Source organism: Dermacentor variabilis, chromosome 2 (genome assembly GCF_050947875.1).
Source record: "Dermacentor variabilis isolate Ectoservices chromosome 2, ASM5094787v1, whole genome shotgun sequence".
Classification (NCBI taxonomy): Eukaryota; Metazoa; Arthropoda; class Arachnida; order Ixodida; family Ixodidae; genus Dermacentor; species Dermacentor variabilis.
In genome coordinates this window covers 181,429,548-181,435,547 of record NC_134569.1, presented here as the reverse complement: position 1 = coordinate 181,435,547, position 6,000 = coordinate 181,429,548, and positions in this window count along the sequence as shown.

Sequence of the window (6,000 nt, the reverse complement as noted above, 5' to 3'; positions counted from 1 at the left end):
GCTCGCCGCCATCGCTGTGGGGATCTCGATGGATTGCAACGCCTTCGCTTGAGCGCTACCTCTCTGGAAAGTCTTGTCTCGTCGGTGTGGGATACCGAGCAGTGTGCGTATAGTTCTCTGTGGACCAAGCGTCTCACGTTTTCTTCAATATTCCTTCGGTAGGTGCCCAAAGTAGGCGTTCGATTATGGCCAACATGCTTTCCTTCGGGTATTTTTTTATTTTGATGCCCCCACCCCACTAAAGAAAAAAAAACATTGTTGGGGCGCAGCCAATTGTCACATGGTGAAAGTTCGATTTTGTTACTTCTTTTGCGGTAAGTAATAGGCTACGGGACGCTTCAGTTGGCAGATACTCTTATGAGATTATTGCGGTAGCAATTATGTGGACACTCCAGGCGCATTTCTGCCGTCGCCGTCGCCTTTTTGTTCCGTATAAATTCCAACGGCGATAACATGCTGACCGCGCGCCGCATGCTGTGTGCGCGAGTGAAAGCGTGGGAGGGAAGGGATGGCATGGGTGAGCCGCCGATGGTGGCTGTCTTGCGTGCGCAAGGAAGAAAAGCGGGAAGGAAGCGCGCCGCCTTCTATCGCGCGCGATTATCAGGGGGAGTGGAGGGAGAGGGAGTGGGACTTAGGATTCTGTCATCTGTGAATCTGTCATTGCGCAACATGTTTATTTGCCTTGTTTGGTGCATTATATCGTTTTTTTTTTAAATAATAGCGAGTTAAATGAAAGGGAGCCTACCCACCCAGTGGCGTAGCTAGGTCGTCTGGCACCCGGGGCCCATAGGTCTTCTGTCACCCCCCCCCCCGGGTGTAGCCGGCGGAAAGAGGGGTGTCTTCAGACGTATATGACCCCCCCCCCCCCGCTTGCACCCGGGGCCCGCGGCCCCCCGGCCCCCCCTGTTGCTACGCCACTGCACCCACCCCGCGCAATAATGGTTCGGTTCATTATCTGCGAGGCATGCGCGTAGCACACAGGCATCTTTTATTTACAAAAGTGACAGGCAGGTGTGAGGGCAAATGTCCTTTAATGCTCTCATACACTGGATTGTACATGGTTGTGTTAAGTAATGAACACTTCAGAAGTTGAGCAGCGGGGTGCCGTGAAGTTTTTGACAGCTGAATGTGTTTCCCAAAAAGAAATTAGTCGCTGTATGGCTGCCGTGTACGTTGAACATTGCATTTCATAGGCCACTGTGAAGCGTTGAAGCAAACGGTTGAAAAAGGACGTGAAAGTTGCAAAGACGATCCAAGACCGGGCCAAAGCAACTTTGCAATCGCCCCCAACACAATTGCAAAGGTTCATGAGCGGATTAGACAAGAACGGACGATAAGCATCGACGAACTTGTAGAGCGTGTTAAGAGCAGTCACGGTTCGGTTCACACCATAATTCATGAACATCTCGGTTGTCGGCTCTTGTGTACGCAATGGGTGCCCAAGATTTCGAACCACTGCCACAAGAGGGACAGGTTAGGCGTTGCCTTGACTCATCTGATCAGGCATCACAACGAGGGTGACGACTTCTCTTCTGCAATGGTAACCCAGGACGAATCATGGTGCCACTACTACGAGCCTTAAACACGATGTCAAAGCTTACAGTGGAAACTTTCAAATTCACCACCCCCAAAGAAAGCAAAGGCCATCATTTCCGCAGGAAAGGTGTTGTTGACTTTCTTTTTTTCAATCTTCAGGGACCATTAATGATCCAACTTGCTAAACATGGAGAGTCTATCAATCGTTTCCGGTATTGTGAGACGCCGGATCGGCTTCGTGTCGCAATCAAGAACAAACGACGTGGAAGATTCACGAATGGGGTCATCTTGCTCCACAATAATGCCCGTCCCCACGTCGCTGATGTGGCTAACACAAAACTGGCAAAGTTCAAGTTGGAAACGCTGCAACATACGCCATGCAGCACAGACCTGTCACCTTGGGACTTCCACATTTTGGTGCAACTGAAAAAACAGCTCAAGGGAACCTGATTCGTGTCGGACGATGACGTGAAAAAGTCAGCTACGGACTTTTTGAGGCACCAACCCAAGGAGTTTTATGAGACGGGAATCGCGCGTCTCGTTAGTCAGTGGGACAAATGTATATGCTCTTGGAGGCTACTTTTAAATAAAATACCCCGTTTCTCATATATTTGCATCGGCTCATTTTCATTTGCCTCACCCTCGTATATTTTTCACAACTTCTGTTGAGACTATAATTTCGGTTCAATTACAATACACGACCGCTGACAGCTCCTGCGCAATACATTGGCACAAAGGACAGCGTCATTGAGATTTTCCGTTGCCGTTGCATGTGTACAAAAATGTAAACAAGGTTCTTGAATGAGAAAGTTTCATTTAAAACATTTGTCCTCAACTTGTTCATTTCATGGCCTTTGCATTCTTTATATCAGCAGCATGCACCTGGTTCGCTGCTTCCGAATTGATATATTTCTTAAGTACGTGTGATACTTGCTTTACTTATTAAATAGACAAAACCATGGAAGCATTGATATCAGTTATTTCGGGCACTATTTTTCGAACATACGAGTATACTCTTTTATAAAAAAATACATAATTTACTTGTCTTGAGAGTGTGTAGCGTTCAAGAATTCATTTCCAGCATCTTTGGCGATGACAATGCAATTATTATTCATGTATTTGATCCTTCAACAAATTGTTTAAGAAGAAGCTTTAGCTCGGGCCCAACTCCGACGCAGCCTATTCAAATTCATGTAAAACGCAGAAAGGCTTTTCTGAGATAACCCCTGGATCGCTTTTAATGAAATTTGTTGCATTTGATAGAAAAAATTCAATTCTAGTGTCTGTTGGAAGCATATTACGAAGAATATTACGAAAAATTCGAAAGTTCGAAAATAATAGAAGCACGACGATTACACTCTAATAGCTCTGGATCAAGAACAGATATCGCGGTTCTGTAAACGGCATTTATTATAATAGTCAAAGCGAACAAATTCGATGTCAATTTGCTTCTTACGCAAATTGGTTACGTTGTGTACAAAGCTTCTGTAAAGGCAGTATTTCCATAATAATAATTTTTTTAGATTCATGTGTAACATATCAGTTTTGTCCGCTCTAAATTTGCTATTAGATGCAATTCACAGAATTAAGATATCATTTTTCATTGTTGAGTTACAGAGCTTTAAACTTGATAGTTTAGTTTTCTGAAAATTCGCGATTTTGGCCAGTTTTTATTAACAATTGACAATTCAAAATAAGCAGTCACTATAATTTAAGCTTTGCTTTTAAATGCACCAAACCTCGTCAAATTTGGTGCAGCGGTTGCCGAGAAAAACCCTTCTACATGTATTTAGATAGCAGCACCCGAGCTAAAGCTTCCTCTTAAAGGGAAGCTGAAACACTTTTCGAAAAAAATGAGTTCTCTGCGGCATTCTACAGTTTTGAGTCGCCTGAACACGAATATCTGGTTCAAAAAGGGCGGAAACAAACGCAAGCGGCTGTTTTTTCAAGAAAACGCGCACCAGCGCCTCAGGGTATCGCGCGAACGCCGCTTTTGCCCGTGATTGGTCGGGGCCGCTGTGACGTCATTCGCAGCAGTCGCCGTTCGGCGCCGCCGTTTCAGAGCGTAGCACGCTGTTCTGTTCTGGCTTCATAGCTGAATTGCAAGCATTATGGAACTTTCTCGCTGTCTCGGACAGCTTGGATTTTCGCCGTACGTGTTCGAACCGACAGCCGATACGGAAAAAGATGGCGGCAACGGCGGCAACGACGATGCTGAATGTGCCAACAGCGAGAGCGATATGTGCACCTTCTCGCGCGTTGGAAATCTTAGCTGGTACTTATGTTTTTTTTTCATGTAGCTGCACGTTCCAATGAGAGGAGAAAAACTGCGCTAAAGTGTCACTGGGAACGTGCTGCTGGAAGAATGCCGAAGCACTAACTTCTCATTAGATTGTAAACACGGGTGCAATTCCGCGATGTCAAGCACCTTGCCGCTGCTTGTCTAAAGTCCCGTGGTTGTTTGAGTGTTGATACATGATCGCGAACATAAGTGCCGCGTTTCAAAGCGCGCACATGCAGTGCTGCGAGGTACAGTGATGGAAGTTGCTTATCATACACATCCAGAGATGGCCAGAGGTACTATATGTGCAATATTCAAACTATGGTTCGACGACTTTGCGATTGTGGCTCGATCAAGAATCGGTATGCGTGCTCCATGCTAGTGTTGACATAAAGATATTAGGCAGTTTTAGCACCGCCGTGTGGTAAACGCGATAACTGCAACCGTACGTTGAATGCCAATAGGCAAGTCTATACTCCATTTCATACCTCAGGTGCAACGCTGAGGTATGAGGTATCGTTGTCAAGCTCCGATTATAGTCACTGTCGCGGAAATGGTCCGAGCACAGCACAGTTGATTTCGTCGGCACGAACTTATCTCTCCTCACCGCACGGACCCATTGCGCTGCAAGCTTCTTGTCCTTCGGGAACCTATGAAACACCACATCGTCTCGCCCGCCTGTGTTCGCGCAGCCGAATGCTGCACAGAACGAGGACATGTTGGACGCCCATGGTTGTAGGCACTCACGCAGCACAGAAGGAAAGAACAGTTTACAAAAATCGCAAAAGAAAACAAACTTGAGCGGCGGCGGCGGCAGATCTCTCGTAGCGTCGTTCAGTAAAGCGCAGGACGGAAAGAGTAATGCCAGCACGCCGGTCCGGCAGCTCGGTCCCCGCGAATGACGTCACTCTCGCCGGTTCTCTCCTCTGGCAACCACCTCACCCGGCGCTCCTGGAAGCGATGGGGGCGTGTCCGCGGGGGTGATTTAGAAAGCGATTTCCGCCCCTTATATTAACAAAACGAAGAAAAAAATTCGGAACCGTAAATTATTACGCCTGTTCTTCCTAATCCCAGCAATTCATGGAAATTGAAAACCGTTTCAGCTTCCCTTTAAGGAGGAGGCCGAGCTGCAACGTGAGACCCCCCCAAACGAAATTTCTGGCTACGCCACTGCTTGGTGGCACTGAACTTCCCACTCGGTGTGCTTGCCAGATAAGTGAGCAGGCCTCACACTCACATTTTTGCAGCTTCTAATGAAACATATATAGCAGCACACTTAAGCTACAATGTGAGATATGCTAAATTTATGACTCATGAAAGTGCTTCGAACACAAGATGTGCAACTGCAACACTATCCAGATCATAGAAATTAACATAAGCAATGCTAACTATAAAAATGTATTGCTGAAATTGTTTTGAACAAGCTGCTCAATGAAATGGGCACATAATATGTAGATTCCACATAAGCATAGTAAGCATTTTAACTATGTAATGACAATGTAAATTGCGCTCACTCCCCCTTCCTGTGCTAGCAATCTGGTTGCTTGCATTTCTCAAACGATTTGGAGGACGTCATTAAAAGCAAATGAGGGAAGATGCCCCGATTTATGTCCACGTATTCTCCCACCCCTATACCAGGGGACACTGTGTTGATTCCAGTGGTTTTTATGTCACCTGTCATCTGCTTACTACCATTCAAGACACCACGCTAAGTTATCAGGCGTTAGTCCGATATTGCTGCATTACTGGCACGCTGTCGCCTTGTAATCACGTTTTCAACTAAGACCTCCAGGTAGGGACAAACATATGCAATGAATCATGCACAAATCCATTCCGCAATACAAGGCTAAAATTGCTGTGCAAATAATCTATATTGCTGGAGACAGCTCTCCACATGCCAGTTACGAGCACTCTCGTGAGGTACTCTTCCAAGCGCCTCATCGCTAAAGTCCCTAGGCATTACTAGCATTACTCATCGCATCGCCATTAGAAGAGTGCTACATTGCTTCATTGAAGAGTGCTACATTTCTGGTGGAGGTCGGGGTTATGATTTTGAGTCCCCAGTTCATAAGAATGCGGAGCACCGATCCTCAGCGATTGGAATCCAGAGAACTGACTCTAGTACATCAGGGCACAAGCCGCTGCCTCCGAGGAAACCCGCTCGAGTTCGGACTGCCTGTTGC